The sequence below is a fragment of the Oratosquilla oratoria genome, chromosome 30, assembly GCF_046742065.1.
Source record: "Oratosquilla oratoria isolate Oo_2021 chromosome 30, ASM4674206v1, whole genome shotgun sequence".
Lineage (NCBI taxonomy): Eukaryota > Metazoa > Arthropoda > Malacostraca > Stomatopoda > Squillidae > Oratosquilla > Oratosquilla oratoria.
The window spans coordinates 12192142-12210577 of NC_134806.1; the positions used below are offsets into that span (position 1 = coordinate 12192142).

At 38.6% G+C, this 18436-nt stretch overlaps 1 protein-coding gene across 24 annotated transcripts in view; it reads right to left on the minus strand.

Moving 5' to 3' along the window:
• Cadps (calcium-dependent secretion activator 1) overlaps positions 1–17634 on the minus strand; it is a 1142346-nt gene extending 1124712 nt beyond the window's left edge. For 5 of the 24 annotated variants that reach the window (XM_076212580.1, XM_076212571.1, XM_076212570.1 and 2 more), the window contains exon 1: positions 17220–17630. The gene's annotated coding sequence lies outside the window, so the exon portion shown is untranslated. Of the gene's footprint in view, positions 1–17219 lie in introns of all 24 variants that reach the window. The other 19 variants (XM_076212577.1, XM_076212579.1, XM_076212581.1 and 16 more) reach the window with 14 other exon arrangements.
• Positions 17635–18436: the final 802 nt, after the last annotated feature.

Consider the following 18436-nt stretch of genomic DNA (forward strand, 5'->3'; position numbering starts at 1 on the left):
TCTCTTATCACCACTCATTTTTCTTTCATGCAAGAAGTCTTCCATCCACTTCAGTAGTTTGTCCTGTATCCCTCCTGCAGTTTCTATTTTCTTAAGCAACTTCTTATGTGGCACCTTATCAAAAGCTTTTTTCAGGTCTAGAAATGCACAATCAGCCCATCCATCTCTTTCTTGCTTTACATCTATTAGCCTTGAATAGAAACATTAAGTGTGTGACGCATGATCGTCCTTTTCTAAATCCAAATTGCCTTGGATTTAGTACTTTGTTTTTTTCTAAATGCTTTACCCATCTAGTTTTGATAACCCTTTCACAGATTTTAGCTATCGTACTTGTAAGAGAGACCGGTCTATAGTTAGTAGGCACTATATTTGCTCTTTTCCAATCTTCTGGAACTTTTCCCTCTTTCAATGAACTGTATATTAGGCTATGTATTTTGTCTGTTAGTTCGTTCCTGCATTCTCTCAAAATCCAGTTGTCCATTTCATCCGGTCCATGCGATTTTCTGACATCGAGATTACTCAAGTGTTTCATTATTTAAGTTCTTGATACTTCTATCTCTTTCATAGGGGGAACTCTCTCCTCCTATTCGATATCTCTAGGTTGTGTGTTCTCCCTTGTAAACACCGATTTAAAATGCTTATTCATAATTTCTGCCATTTCTATTTCCTCTGTGTATTCGACTCCTCCTTGTCGTAGTTTCTCTAATTCTTGTTTGCTTTTCAGTTTGTTGTTTACAAATCTGTAAAATAATTTTGGTTGATCTTTACATTTTTCTATGACATCTTTTTCGTATTTTATCTTTTCTTCTCTGCGCACTTGTACATATTCATTTCTATAACTAGTATATATTTTCCATTTTTCAGGTTTTTTTGTCTTGTTTCCATTTTATCCAAGCTTTATCCCTTTTGTCTTTTAACTCCCTACATCTTTTGTTGTACCAGCACTTTACATATCCTTTTTCTTGCTTTTGTCTTGACACATACTTTTCCCCTCCTCCTTTATAATTTTTTGTCAAAATAATCCATTTCTCTTCTACTGTTGTTTCCTTCTTGTGTATTCTTTCCCAGTCAGCTTTTTGAAAGAATTCTTTTATATTGTCAATGTTGTTTTTTTCATGAATCAATCTTCCCTTTCTATATTGTTCGTTTTTTTCGTGTATTTTTCCTCATTTAGTTCCAGTTCAACCAATATGTGGTCACTTTTACTTATTGGTGTCTTATATTCGATCTTGTCCACTATTTCGGGTTCTGATGTGATTATTAGGTCCAGTCTCGATGGTTCTTCCTCATTTCTATACCTAGTATTCTCTTGTATCCATTGCGTCATTCTATGTTCAATAATCATATCAAGTAATACATTTCCCCATAGGTCATCTCCACCCTTCACTGTCATCTCTTCATAGCAGATTTCTTTACAATTAAAGACACCTATTATAATTATTCGTCCTCCATCTTCCATTATCTTACTTAATGATATCCTGGTGCCTTCTAACATATTTTTGTATTCTCTCTCTTCCCACGAAGCCGTTTTAGAAGGCATATAATTTACTACAAACTTCCTGCTCTTCCTATCATTGTCCTCCACTTCCATCGTAATCATCTCTACTCTATTCTTTCCATATGTGACATTCCTCACATTTATATCCTTCTTAGTCAGGAACATAACTCCACCCCTTGTTTTACCTCTCTTTCTATTCCAACAATTATATGCACCATATCCTACACTGTTGGGGAGTAATGGACCTTTCAATTTTGTCTCTACAATTCCCATTATGTCCGGTTCTTTTTCCTTCCGGTAATCATTCAGTTCGCTCAAGCCTGTTATTAATCCAACTATATTTGTGTAAAACACTAATTTTCTGCTACTTCCATCGTGTTTTCTGTTTCCCTTCCGTTTTTCTCTGCTACAAACCATTTCCTCACTTACATATTCACTACTCTCCAATAGAATTTCTCTTTTTCTGTCTCTGTTCTTTTCTCGTTTTTTCCTTAGCTTCTAGTCTTTTTGTTTTCTCATCCTCTCTTTCCTCTTTATTCATTTCTCTTTTTATCCATACCTGTTTAAATTGCTCACTGTCTGCTAGTTTCCCTGTTTTTGCTAAGATATTCTCTGCTGTCGTTTGTGACCTGAATTTAACCTTAATTGGTCTGGTCTTATCAGTATTGTATTTCCCGAGCCTATACATTTCTTCTATTTGTTTCCCTATTTCTGGTTCATCTTGAACTACTTCTAATATACTATTTACTTTTTCCTTTTCCTCCTTTATTCTTGTAGTCGTATTTAGATTATACTTCTCTTCCATCCCTAATATAATTATACATTTCTTTTTATCTGCTAAGTCTCTTACTATATTCTCCTCTCTCATTTAATTTGATAATTGTGCCTTCAGTTAGTTCCTTCATCTGTTGTTTCACTATATCTCTAAATTCAATTTTGTTATTGTCATGAATCTTTTTCCAACCACTTACTTCTTTTGTTATGGACTCTATTTTCTTTATTATTCATCTTTAATTCCTCATTCTCTTCCTTTACTTCTCTTAACTGTCTTTTTAATTCTTCTACTTTAGTTAGATTTTTATTCTCTTTTCCTAGTTCTTCCAGTTTATCAACTTTCTCTGCAACTAGAGTTAATTGGTCAAACCTAACCTTCTATTTTTCGTTCATTTTTTTAGTTTCTCCTCTAGATTTACTAGTCGGAGGAGGTTGTCCTCTCCTCCCTCTTTAAATCCAAAAAAGCAGTTATCATCTCTTTCCATTGAGCTGCTATTATCAATATTTCTGAACTTCACACCTCTGCTTCCTTGTTGTTCGTCTGTATATTCTGCTCCCCGTTTGTTTACGCCACTCCTAAGATCCTGGGCCCATTCGTCCCCTTCCTCATTTCCTTCCCTTCCTTCTCTTTTTTCTTCACCTTCCCACTACACCACGAGCTTTCCCCTTCCCTATTAATACAACACAGGTACTTCCTTGTTGTGATCCTCGAAATTTGCAGTTTTCTCTGGAGTCCAAACTTCGTTGTCACCTCTACCGACGTGTGTGTGTGTGTGTGTGTGTGTGTGTGTGTGTGTGTGTGTGTGTGTGTGTGTGTGTGTGTGTGTGTGTGTGTGTGTGTGTGTGTGTGTATTTGCCGATCTTTAGGCACCCCTTCTCCTTTCGTATAACGAACTGAAGGCGTGAGGGGCTTTGCCATCATCATAATTTGTTTGAAACAATATTGTCGTGTCATATAAACAAGTAGCCACTCCCCAAGTCTGCTATAGTGGGAGGGGCGGAAACTCGCATGAACAAATGTAGGGGAGGAGACTGGTTGAGTTTGGTTGGGTCAGATCAAGTTAGGATAGGTTGGCTTAGGTTAGGTTAGGTCAGATTAAGTTAAGTTTGATTAGGTTAAGTTAGATTAGATGTGAGGTTAGATTAAGTTAGGATAGGTTAGGTCAGATTAAATTCGGTTAAGTTTGGTTAGGTTAGATTAGATTGGGATGGGTTAGGTTAGCTTAGAATAGATTAAAAAAAACCGAGTAAGTTATAACAATGACATTTGTAAGGATAAATGATCCAACTGGGTATTCTGGAGGGAAAGGTTCATTGCATAATCCTACTTACATTTTCTCTTTGTATTTTTGACTAACCTACAACCGTGATGACATTTTGTTACTTTTTGTTCTGGCTAACAGCAGACTATTTCATTCGTCTCAGGACAAGACCTCGTGTTGAAGGGGTTAGATTAGTGGTTCTCAGCATTTTTCACTTCATTCCTCCCTTTTCATCAGTTTTCAACATTCAACATTCTTCTGGGTCCCCTTAATTTTTCTCTTAAATACCACCCGCCAAAAAGATTATATATATATATATATATATATATATATATATATATATATATATATGTGTGAGTGTGTGTGTGTGTGTGTGTGTGTGTGTGTGTGTGTGTGTGTGTGTGTGTGTGTGTACATAATAAAATGTTGGTGAGGAGAAACCCTTTGCGTTATCACATGACAATTATAATTATCTTGTGCCAGGACATAGTGATGGAGCTTTTCTTTAAATTCAGATTCCTCACATTATTTAGAAATATATATACAATCTGTAACAGAAGCCCACTAGGAACCACTGGCTTAGATCTTTGGATGAGCATATTGATCTATCTTGGCCGTTGGCAGACGACTTCATTCAGCCGAAGAAAGTCGACGACTCAAATCCATCCTGATTCACCCTTCAAGTGCACAGGTCGACTTTTACGCCGGGTTGTACTTCTCTGTAGTTTTATTTTATTTTATTTCTTTATTCCTTTATATATTCATTCATTCTATTTATTTAGTGTATTGTTTTCTTCATTTATTCATTCATATTTACTTTATGATTATGATTATTATTATTATGATTGATTATTGTCATCATTATCACTCATCATAATTATTATTATATCATATTATTATCATTACAATTATAAGTTACTATAATTATTATAATTATATAATTATCGTATATTATTATAGTTACAAGTTATTTTAATTATCATTATAAGAAATTATATTATAATTATATTATAATTATATTATATTGTTATAATTATCATTACTATTGTTACTATTATAGCTATTATCAATATAACTATTACTATTATCACTATCATCATCGTCATCATCATCATCATCATCATCATCATTATTATTGTCATCATCATTATTATTGTCATCATCATTATTATTGTCATCATCATTATTATTGTCATCTTCATATTGTCATCATCATTATTATTGTCATCAACATTATTATCTTCATATTGCCATCATCATCATTATTGCCATCATCATCATTATTGTCATCATTATTGTCATCATTATTGTCATTATCATCATCAACATTGTCACCATCGTCATTATTGTCACCATCGTCATTATTGTCACCATCGTCATTATTGTCACCATCGTCATTATTGTCACCATCGTCATTATTGTCACCATCGTCATTATTGTCACCATCGTCATTATTGTCACCATCGTCATTATTGTCACCATCGTCATTATTGTCATCATCAGTGTTGCCATCATCATCAGTGTTGCCATCATCATCAGTGTTGCCATCATGATCAGTGTTGCCATCATCATCAGTGTTGCCATCATCATCAGTGTTGCCATCATGATCAGTGTTGCCATCATGATCGTTATTGCCATCATGATCATTATTGCCATCATCATTATTGCCATCATCATTATTGCCATCATCATTATTGCCATCATCATTATTGCCATCATCATTATTGCCATCATCATTATTGCCATCATCATTATTGCCATCATCATTATTGCCATCATCATTATTGCCATCATCATCATTATTGCCATCATCATCATTATTGCCATCATCATCATTATTGCCATCATCATCATTATTGCCATCATCATCATTATTGCCATCATCATCATTATTGCCATCATGATCATTATTGCCATCATCATCATTATTGCCATCATCATTATTGCCATCATCATCATTATTGCCATCATGATCATTATTGCCATCATGATCATTATTGCCATCATGATCATTATTGCCATCATCATTATTGCCATCATCATCATTATTGCCATCATCATCATTATTGCCATCATCATCATTATTGCCATCATCATCATTATTGCCATCATCATCATTATTGCCATCATCATCATTATTGCCATCATCATCATTATTGCCATCATCATCATTATTGCCATCATCATCATTATTGCCATCATCATTATTGCCATCATCATCATTATTGCCATCATCATTACTGCCATCATGATTATTGCCATCATCATTGTCATCATAATCATTGTCATCATAATCATCATTATTGTCATCATCATCAGTCATCGTCATCATTGTCATCATCATCATCATTATTGTCATCATTACTGTCATCATTGTTATTGTTATCATCGTCATCATCATCGTCATCACCATCGTCATCACCATCACCATCGTCATCATCATCGTCGCCATCATCACCATCGTCATCATCATCATTGTCATCATCGTCGTCATCATCGTCATCATCATCATCATCATCATCATCGTCGTCATCGTCATCATCACCATCGTCATCGTCATCATCATCGTCGTTGTCATCATCATCGTCGTGGTCATGATCATCGTCGTGGTCATGATCATCGCCGTGGTCATCATCATCATGGTAATCATCATCATCATGGTAATCATCATCATCATGGTAATCATCATCATCATGGTAATCATCATCATGGTCATGATCATCATGGTCATGATCATCATGATCATCATGGTCATCATGGTCATCATCATCATGGTCATCATCATCTTCATGGTCATCATCTTCATTGTCATCATCATCATCATCATTGGCATCATCGTTGTCATCATCATCATTGTCATCATCACCATCATCATTGTCATAATCATCATTGTCATCACCATCATCATTGTCATCATCATTGGCATCATTGTCATCATAATAATCATAATCATTATCATTATAATCATTAAATTTTTTATTATCATTTCATTATCATTTTCATTATTATAATTATCATTATCATTATAATTATCATTATAATTATCATTATCATTATAACTCAGTTATAATTATCATTATATTAAATATAATTGTTATTATTCGTAATCATAATCATTAAAATTATAATTATCATTATCATATCCTATCATTATCATCTTTCACAAGGATAGAAGCGTCAGTAAGGCACAGATCATGATAACCCGAATTTTGGTTAATCGAGATGGTTTCATTCTTAAGCGTCTCACTTGGTTTCTCTCGGCTGGAGAGGTGGCCAGACTATGTTCTTTAGAGGTTTTATATTAAATTATAAAAAAAAAAATGAGGTAGGGGAGAAGGGGGAACCTTCATCTGTGCATTTTAGGCCATGTCTCGCTCCTTTCAACTGCATAAAATCGTTTGTCCTTAGTCTGAAAAAAACACATGAGGTTCGCCACCGTGACACGCCCGAGACACCCTCTTCTTGGGCTGACGACAGCAGCCACCAATGTCGTAACTTCCCGGTCTTGGCGTTTCCTTCTACTTTCCAGAGGAGGGGAGGATCTCAAGTCGTCCATCGATCTGATGCGGCGCTGTAACAGCCTCTGCCACCGACTCGCAACTGAAGTCTGAACTCACGCCGACGCAGCCAAAGTACACCAATGCTACAAAGCCCTCATCAATTCTTGGCGGTAATCGGAGTCCTCCGATGTAATGACGGTCTTCAGGAATTCTGTTCTGGTTAACGACAGACTGTTTTATTCATCGGAAGGCAAGATCTAGTGCCAAAGAGGTTATGATCATTTCACTTCATCTTTTCCTCAAAATGTCGCTCCTTAGATTTTTTTTTCTAACTGCTGCCAACCATTATATTCAGCTGAGAACAGAACCGTGGGCCAGATTACAGCTCCTTGATTTTTTTTTTTTTTTTTATGTTTCAACAAGCGTCGAATAAGTGAATAAACAAATTAGTCAAATAATAATAAAACTTCAAAGATAAAATACCCGCGCGGACGCTCCGGAAAGAAAGAAAAAGGAGGATCCATTCAAAGTCAAGTCCTGGTGTAGTGGAAGCCTCCTGATTTTTTTTTTTTTTTTTCAACTAATAGACAGGATGAAAAGTATCGATGGAAGAGAGTTCCAGAACCTCCCAGTAAAAGTAAAGGTGGAGCTTATTGGTCGATTCTAGCAAAAGGTGACAGCAAAAGGTAACACTGTTGTATTGTCTTGGGAAGGGAGGCACGCAGTTACAGAGAGCAAAAGAACAGTGACCGTGAAAGTGGCGACAGAGAGGAGACAGCGACGCAAGGGGGAGGTTGAAGAGTGTTGAGATGAAAAGAAGCCTTGACAAGGCGGAAAGTTTCGGACTCCATCTTGTTCAAGAGCACTGTGCGATGCAAGTACCCCAAACGTAAGAAGCGTACTCTGACCTAATCTAACCTTAGACTAACCAAACCTAATCTTAGTCTAACCTAAACTAACCTTAGTCTAACCTAACCTAGTCCAACCTAATCTAACCTAGTCTTACCCAACCTAACCTAACCTAACCAAACCTAATCTTACTTAACCTAACTTAATCTTACCTAACAAGTCCTCTGTACAGAATCAGCAAAAGATAATTTGACTGAATCTGTTGTAGTAATAGTTGAGGTTTGAGTTTACCAGTTAAGTTACTAGAAAGAATAGGCCCAGAATTTTTAGAGTTTTGGAAGAAAGAAATAGTCAGCAGTCGAAGAAAGGCTGATTCGAGTGGAGAGGTAGAGAAACTGAGTCTTTTGTGTAATTGGCAGTTGCCAACAAGTGATAAAAACAATATGTGAGGAGCTTTTGCTTGTTATAGCCTTATCAAGTTCATGATAAAGTTGTAACAAGCAAAGTGTCATGCGAACAAGGCTCCTTACTTTTTTTTTTTTTTTTATAAACCCAAGTCTTGTCAGCATTGAGAGTTTACGTTTTCTTTGTTCCACCCAATAGGATATGACAGAAAAGTCTTAAATATATTCTACAGCGATCCTTCTAGGATAAAAGAGCTCAGGTTGAAAAGAAGGTCTGAAGAAAGAAACAGCAAAATGTCTTGTGTCATCAAGAAAAATTTGTAGAGGCCGCGACGCCTCATGGGTTATCTATGACTTAAGGAAAAAGAGTGAAAGAAGGAATGGGGCCCTTTGGGAAACCAAGTGTCATAAGCAAAGAAGACCACTGATCTCGCCTACAACAACTAATAATTAGTCAGAAAGAAAATCAGAAATGAGGCCCAGGAAAAGGGATAAATGTTGTGAGGAGATAACTAGAAAACCAAAGACTTGTGCCACATTCTATGAAAGGCATCACCACAGGTCCCTATATATAACCAAGAGTGAGACAGGCACGTTGGAAGATCTACAGTAGGATGTCCTTTAAGAAAGTCGTAATGGCAATCAGAGAGGAGTTCATGAGTAGGGTGATGTTTCACAGTATTCCTAGGATAAATGTGAAAACTATAAATAAACAGGAAGTTAAAACAACTGAGCATTTGTAAGAGGGCTATGGCCGGTAATCCTTCTTTGGAAAAGATTGAAAGAAATGTATTTTCAGTTTAAAGAGTAGGGATAACTTCAGACAGATGAAACAGTTTAAGGTAGAGTGACAATTTTATTTTTACCTATTTTATTTTATTTTATTTCTATTATTTTTTTAAGAACGATGGCGGAAGCTCCATCCTAACCGTAAGCCATGTTAGTGTTATAGATATGGATGAAAAAAAAATATTGTATAAGATTCGAATGAAATTGCACGAATAGTTAGAGGGAACAGTAGGGGACGAAATATCGCCGGAATTGTGTAAGGTAAAAAAATTTCGTGAAAGTTTAATCAAAAAAATATTTTTTCAGTGGAAGAAACAACACCACCACCTCTGTTCAGAAGAGAGAAGGTATAGGTGAGGATGAATAAGTTTTTGGAAACGTTGGCTAGGTGCCAGAAAACGCGAGAAGAATTAGAAGATGCAAAAATTTTATGTATTTTTATTTAATAATGTTTGGCTTGGTGGAGAAAATATTTTGCACGATTACAAGCCTAAGTAAACAGTTAATTATTTCCATGACTTTGAAGGACACGGTACTGTTGATGAGCCTTGTCTCTGTCTTGGAAATCACAAGAACAAGTGTGGCTAAACCATGATTTTAAAAGTTATGTTTCAAAAATGACTCCAGATTAAATGTCTTTATACCCGAAATGATTATTTCTATGATAGATGCTTCAATCACTGAGGGATCTTTAGTGCAGCAGCCACTAATCAAAGAAATATTGTCTCACAAATCCCAGCCGGCCGCGACAGCGTACCCAAGGCGCTTTCGCAAGGGGAAATGATAGGGCAATAGCGAAACGATAGGAAAAGAGACTGCGATGACGTAATATTCCGAGGTACTTAACGGAGAGAAGATAAGAAACAAGGAAAATACCTAGAATATTGAATCAGTCTCCAAGAAGTCCAGGAGTCAGGATATAAAATCACAAGCGAGGACTGACGTCATGTTTTTTCTGGTGTTTGATCAAACATTTTGGTGTTTTATGATTTTTTGTTTTATTTGACCAAATGACAAGACATCTTGTCATCGGAGTTGAATGGGTTAACGGAGAGAAGATAAGAAACGAGGATGAAATGTGTTCCATAGAAGAACTTAAGTAGTCAAACTTTTCTAGATAGTCATTCCAGTTAGGCGAAAGATACACACACACACACACACACACACACACACATATAAAATCTCCTACTAATACAGATTTATATATATATATATATATATATATATGTGTTATATATATATATAATATATTTCTATATATATATATATAGGCGATATATATATATACACACACACACACACACACACACACACACACATATATATATATATATATATATATTATATATATATATATAATATATATATATATATATATGTATGTATTTAGTGATAGAATAAGATATTAGTTTAAACCAAAATGTAAAAAAAAAGGAACATTTGTTTCTGGGAACACTAGAAACAGTGAAATCGTTGAGAGCTTACATACAATATCTAGGTATGGATACAGAACGTAGGAAACAACACGTAAATATAACCAGACACCTCCCCAGCGAGCAAGATAAAGAAAACGTTTGCAGAAGAAGAGGCGGTACTCCGCAGAGAGGAAGACCGAGAGCAGATCACGAATCATCCAGAAATGTACCAAGTGACGTTTAACATTTTGTTCTGGTTCTCCCTAATCGATAAAAGAATCTATTGGACTCTCGTGACTATACCCCCAAGATCAGTGGTTCCCAAACTACCTTCCTATGACGCCCCTCTTTTTGCTTCCAGCAAACCCGCACGTCCCCCTGCCCCCATTTTTTTTTTTTTTTGTATCTATATTTAATTATATATACATATATATATATACATATATATATATATATACTTATTAATTAATTTATTTTTATTTATTTATTTATTTATCTATTTATTTATTTATTTATTCTATTCACGAGCCCCGGGCTGTGCACGTCCCGGTTTCGCCTTGAGCGGCCTACGTCGGCTAGATGCTTTAGCGCAACGCCCGTTCCCACGCCATCATTATCACTATTATCATCACTATCATCATCACTATTATCATCACTACCATCATCCTTATCATCATCACTATCATCATCACCCATGCAACATATTCAGATTTCGATTATTTCTACAAACAAATATTTTTATATACTGTGACATCTTGGCACTTAATAGAAAATGGAACGGCAAATACTTGTTCTTGGAATGATTTCATTATCTTACTCATATTAAACAATAATTATTGAGCAGATGACTTCACGCCCCCTTAGTATCCTCCTAACGCCTCCCTGGGTAGGGAGGGGTCGCGCCCCCTAGTTTAGAAACCATTGCTCACGATGGAGGCGAATGGGTTAATGAGTAAGAAAGATGGATGGCTGGGAGATGATTCTCTCCGACGTGTGTCCCGCTGAACCGCTTCTAACATATACCCATTGTTGATCCCTGTCCTGGTGTATGATCTAAGCAATTGCCGTGGAAGGATGATGCAAATCCTGTTACTAACCTCGATATAGTTTTGACCACAGACACCCTGACTTTTGACATATCGGTGGTATGCGGATATATATACTTTCCATTTGCTGCATAAGTACAATTTTCTTTAAAAAGAAAAAAATGAATTTTTACTAAAAGAGAATCATCGCATATAAACATATATATATCAACAAGAAAAGCTATATTTGAACAGTTTTTAGATACAGTGGGGCATGGCTCGGTTAGTTATACATGACCCACATTTCATCCGGAATCGTATTTCCTTTTATCTGACCAACACGATAGACATTTAACATATCTTTGTTAATACTGACGCTAAGTGATTTTATTCCGCAGGTAATAGCCGGTCCCCGTCCTGATTGGAACTTTGCTCGATCGAGACCCCCTTTCCTTTTTAAAAAGATCAAGAAAGTGGTATCGTCGTCGGACCATTTTATTCACTTTGGGAAAGTTAAGTGAGGTAATGTAACATAACGTCTTCCTAAGATGACGTCATTCTCTATCAATTCTATTCTGGCTATCGCTAAGGAATCGTCAACCTACCGAAGAGATTATTCTTTATCGTTCACACTGCAGGTCACCCTCGGGTGAATAGACTAGCCTGGCGGCAATCAGAACAAATGTATAGATCAAAATCACTCTCATACCGGGTGGTACCTACCCCCTCTCATCCTGGTATACGTAAATGTATATGGTAAAAGAATGGTAGTCCAGTAATCCAGATTGGGAATAGTCAACAAAATCCTCCCCATGACCATGCCTATCAAAGTCATCTGGCAGAAGTCTATCTCCCCAATTATCAACTTGCTCAACAACTATTAACATATCCATCGGCGGCTTGCGCTCCGACCACGGAGTAGATTACGCAAGTGTCCCCAAATGAAACAAAATCTTGATCCCTCCTTCCCTCCCATCATCTAAACCTTCACAGCTTAACTCTTCGCCAACCTCACCATCCTATGTATCATCCACGATTCCCCGAGGCCAGTATCCTCATTTCGAATTCACGAAGTGCCCTACAAGCAATTTCCACCATCAAGTCTCGCCATCTACTGGTCCCCAAAATCCATTCATGGATCATCCAAATCTCCACCTGCTTCAAATCTATTTCCTTCTGTTGTGTGCCATCTCATAATGAGATCCCCGCCAACGATCGAGTAGACAAACACTTCCGAGTAGCGGCATCCAATAATTCGCAGTCAATTTTGGTACAAGTTTTACTTAAATGCATAACTCTACACTTGAATTAAGTTTTCACGAGCTATTCTTGAAACTATTGTTCTAGTTTATCTAAATATACTTAAATATTCAGTTCATTCGAGTGATCATTTACAATTCCGCACATCTTAGATCAGCGAATTTTGAGACAGTAGATACAAGACCACAGTCTATGCCATTATCATGTACTATAAACAGAGATGGCCCTAGAGGGGAACCCTGTGGAACTCCACTCGTAACATCTTTCCAGTTGGAAGATTAACCATCCAAAAAATCTTGTTGTTTACGATTGCTCAACCAATTTCTAATCCATCTGTGCAAGTTACCTCTTATTCTATGTAAAGCGAGTTTATTTGGTCATCTTTCATGTGGGACACTATCAAAAACTTTTTTCAAAGTTCAGATATATTAAAGATGCACTGTTTCTTTTCTAGCATACTGAAATAAGTATATTATGAAATCACATGTTAGTCGTGTAAGAACGTTTATGTTTGAAACCGTGCTGGCTGTCATTTATTAGACATTTGCTTTCTAAAAAATGTTCTAAGTCATCTTTCATAACCGTTTCCATCATTTATTAGGCATTTGCTTCCTAAGTTATCTTTTATGATATTTTTCATAATTGTTTCCTTCGTTTTTCGTGGTCAAGGTTATTGGCCCATAGTTCTGTGGCTTCTGCCCATCACCCTTACTTTTAAATAGCAGTAACGTTTGTTCATTTCCATTCTTTTAGAACCCCGGTCGTGACAGATTTTCTAAAAATAACTTATAATGGGATAATAATTTAATTTGTTTATTTCGTTATTTCTCTTTTATGAAAAGCCTCAGGCCATGGTGTTTTACTGATTTTGACTTTTCTATAATCATCTTGCCACAACTTCCTACAACAAAAAAGGACTCCCAATCAAACTGTAAACATCCTTGTCGAAGCCAATGCGTGACATACAAAACAACGATCGACGGCCGCTCGAAATTACTCACAGGGATAGAAGCACCGGTAAACCACATAGCATAATAACCAACCACTTTTATTCTAGCTGCCGTCAGACGATTATAATCACCTTCGTGGCACCCCTTCCGTTCTATGTAGTACTTTTCCTGTTACTCCGAATACGGTTAGACTATTTCATTCTCATCCGTTGTCGTCGGGCATATGATACTGTGTTGTGATATTTATGACCATAGGATCGGATTCTCCCCTACCCTCGCTAACGTAACAGCTCACCCAAGCCCGAGTGATGTAACGCGTCAGTACAGCACGTGATGAGGAATGACGACGAAGTGTGTAACTCTCATGTGACTTACAATAACTTCATCCATCTTCTGCCCACAAGTCTCAATGACTGTGAACCCGCAGAGATCCTCCTATAGATCTCTCTGGGAAGAAAGGTTGGACTATTGTATCAGCGTGAGGGCTGGGGAGTTTGTGTGTCATTGGCTCGTAGGAGAAGAGGAACAGTCGCCGGTTTACTATGCTACCGTCACGTGGCGTGCAGTACTGACGTCACATGAAACGTATTAGGCAAATACGTAATGACCGAAGCACTTTCGTCTCTAAGACGATTCTCTTCCGTACCGAGTGGCTCTTTAATTTCATTCTCTTTGCCGCCAGGCGATTTTATTCAACCACTTCCTCCCGTCTCGGGGCAGGAACTGGGCCAACAGAGACCTGGTTTACGAACGTTAGGTCACGCTACTCTCGCGTTACAACCGCAGTTGCACTCTTGCTGCATACGCTTCATGCAATAATTGACCCCCGCCGTCGGCCTACCTTCCTTGCGTCAGTTACATTGCTCCATTTCATCATTATTCTGAAACCCTCCCAGCCTCACGCTGAGGTCAGCTTGGGCTGGGTTGGGTAGGTTGGGATGGACTGGATTAGGTTACGTTAATTTGGTAGGATTGGGTTGGGTTGGGTTGGGTTGGTTACGTTAGTAGGTTAGCTTGGTTAGGTTAGTTACGTTAGTTAGGTTAGGTTGGTTAGGTTAGTTACGTTATTTAGGTTAGGTTAGTTACGTTAGTTAGGTTAGGTTGGTTACGTTAGGTTAGGTTGGTTACGTTGGTTACGTTAGGTTAGGTTGGTTACGTTAGTTAGGTTAGGTTGACTAGGTTGGTTACGTTAATTAGGTTAAATTGGTTAGGTTGATTAGATTAGTTAAGTTGGTTAGGTTAGAGTAGGTTGGTTAGGATGGCTAGCTTGGATGCAGCTTACGTTCAGTTAGGTTAGGTTAGTTAAGCTTAGGTTAGGTTAGGTTAGGTTGGTTAGATTGGTTACGTTAGATTAGGTTGGTTAAGTTGGTTACGTTAGTTAGGTTAGGTTGATTAAGTTGATAAGGTTGTTTAGCTTAGTTACGTTGGTTAAGTTTGATTAGGTTGGTTAGGATGGCTAGGTTGGTTGGTTAAGCTTAGGTTCGATTAGGTTAGGCTAGTTTAGTTAAACTTAGGTTAGGTTGGTTACGTTAGTTAGATTAGCTTGGTTAGGTTAGTTACGTTAATTAGGTTAGGTTAGTTAGGTTGGTTACGTTAGCTAGGTTAAGTTGGTTACGTTAGTTAGGTTAGAATGGTTAGGTTTATTAGGCTAGTTACGTTGGTTAGATTAGATTAGGTTAGGTTGGATAAGTTAGTTACGTTAATTAGGTTAGATTGGTTAGGTTAGTTACGTTAGTTAGGTTAGGTTGGTTACGTTAGCTAGATTAAGTTGGTTACGTTAATTTAGAATGGTTAGGTTGATTAGGTTAGTTACGTTGGTTAGATTAGATTAGGTTGGTCCTAATGGCTAAGTTGGTTGGTTAAACTTAGGTTTGGTTAGGTTAGGCTAGGTTAGTTAAGTTTAGGTTAGGTGGGTTTTGTTTGTTACATTAGATTAGGTTGGGTAATTTAGTTACGTTAGTTTCATTAAGGCAGATTGGTTAGGTTGGTTAGGGTGGTTCCGTTTGATTGATTAGGTTGGTTACGTTAGGTTAAGTTAGCTTGGTAAGGTTAGGTTAAGTTAGGTTGGTAAGGTTAGGTTGATTAGGTAGGTTAGTTAAGTTTAGGTTCGGTTAGGTTAGGTTGGGCTAGGTTAGTTAAACTTAGGTTCGGTTCGTCTCGGTTAGATTAGGTTAAGCTAAGTAAGGTTAAGCTAGGATAGGTTAGGTTTGTTTGGTTAGGTTAACGTGATAAGTACTCTAGCTTCACGTGGTACGAATATAACAAAAGCTACAGACGTCATTAATGCCATAAAAGTGGAGGGAATTACGCCAGGAGGCGATAAGCTATTGTTGAACCTGGCTCCCTTGACCTATTTTGCTTAGACAGCCTGGACAAGTAACCTAACTTCCCTCGCCATAATATAAAACACTCGTTACTAATGATACCCTTGGACAAGCAAAACAATTCTCTTTTGTAGCTTTCTCTAGGCAATAGAGCTCTAAGGATTCTCTCTGCTTATACATCCCATCAACACGGGTGCACCCCCCGATTCAGAGCTGAATAGAATCGCGTGGTGTCAGCCAGAACGAGATCAGAAATGTGCGTCATCGTGTTAAGCCTATCCCGGCCTAATGCATCATAAGCTGGTATTTACGTACACAAGTGCACCAGTCTACTCCATCACGCTTTAGCTCTCCCTCTCACATAAACACACACATGTACACACACACACACATACACATACAAACACAAAACAAGCACATACACACATACGCACACATACACATATGCACACATACATACACACACACACACACACATACACGCGCAGTCTCCCTCTTATCGGCGGAAGTGGAGAGGGAGAGTTCGCTAGTGTCAGCCAATGTAACAATATTTCTATTTTACCAGAGCAAAATAACCTGCAGCAAATTATATATCAAACTATCTCTAAAATCCAGTAATTTTTTAGGTAAAGACCGTGAGCTGTCATGAGCAGAATTAAGAACACTGCGAGTATAGAGAAATTTCGCTTTTTTTTTTCTTTTGCAGTTGCATAGGTTACGAAAACATATCTTCACGGCAACACTAACTGTTATCAAGTTAAAATAACCGGATGATAAGTACACTATTTTACAACGAATCCACACGAAGGTTGTTCTGTTATCAAAGAAGAATAGTTTTATCATCAAAGAACAAGTTACTTATTCAAAACCTGAATATTATTCTCACTTCAGTTGCACCACAACATTTACTTCTGCCTGATTCCTTATGGGTACCGCGGACATGACGTGTGTATCAAGGGCAAAAGGAATATATATAAATATAATTCTCGTCAACAGAATAACAAACGGCACCACACGTTCAGTTTGCAATGACACCACCAAGACAAGACCCCCAACTTGCCCCGTCACTGACGTTATGTTCACCAACAGGACCCGCTAAGTCCCCCTCTGTCACCAGCAGCCCTACAGGGTTCTTGGAAAGACCCTAGCCTGCCCAAGTCTATCCTTACCTTGGAGGAGGAAGTAGCTGGTCAGCTAGAGGACCTTAGGTGCAGCAGTAGCGAGTAGCAAGGGGCTCCGGGACTGTCGTCGTCCTCTCTGGCAGCCCAATTTTACTTATATGGCTCCGGAGGGCTCTCTGCAACTGTGCAGAAATCACCTTCAATTCCCTCTCTCCGCCTCCTACTACCTCCCGATATCACTCGGATCACAAGAAGGGGGTGGATCCTCACAGACAGAGGAGGGCATGGATCTTTCTCCGCCCTGCTCCCGTCCTCACCGACACACACACACAGACAGCGGCTGAGAGAGCACGGCCACACTCACAAAATGGCGGGAGAGGTGGGCAGAACGATCGATCCGGACCGTTCCGCCGGTCCGCTGTCCAGGTTCTCCGGCACCGCTACCGTGTGTGTGTTCGCCAACTCCAGTAGTCTTCAGGCTCTTTTCTCCGGCACTCTTTATTCAGTCACAGTGGCACAACGTCGACAAGGTCCAGTTACTTTTCGAGGGGACCTGAGCACCCAAATAACTTGGGCCCAAGTCGCTACCGACTTGCCTCCGACGGTGCCATACGATACGTTCTACAAAGAAACACAAGTGCTGCCGACTTTCACAGTCTCCTCTCCCCCCACCCCCCCACACACTCTCCCCATCTCCCCTCCCTCCCTCCCTCCCTCCCTCCCTCCCTCCCCTGCCATTCCCCGTTTACAAGGAAAGGGTGCCAGGCAATTTTGAAGCTTGCTGTGGCATGCATAAGAGTGAAAATCATGCCGAGCGGAAGGGTAGGAAAGTTTGGTTGTGGGCTGCAGTGAGGACTGTGGATGGGGTGGGGGAGGTGGTCGGAACGTGCATGGAGGGTGGTAACAATTGGTGATCGATTGAAAACTGACACTGAGAGGCCACTGCGACACATTAACATAGACCTGACACCTAACCAAAACTGGGTCATTCGCTCCTTGGGCCTACTTATCGGAACTGGAGGAGGAGGAGGGGTGGGGGTAGAGGGGGGGGGTTCGGATCGAGCTGCAGAGACCCGAGATCGAGCGAGGTCGAGGGCGAGGGAGGCGAATAAAAAAGCTCGGCCGGAACCCTCGAACAAGGATTCCTTCCACCCGGACACTCATTGTTCGAAATCGAACAGAGGATACGAGTTTTCCCTGTCCCTTCTTCCGTACAGGACTTTTAATGACACCCCTACGGATCAGAGTCATACAAAAAATTGTGA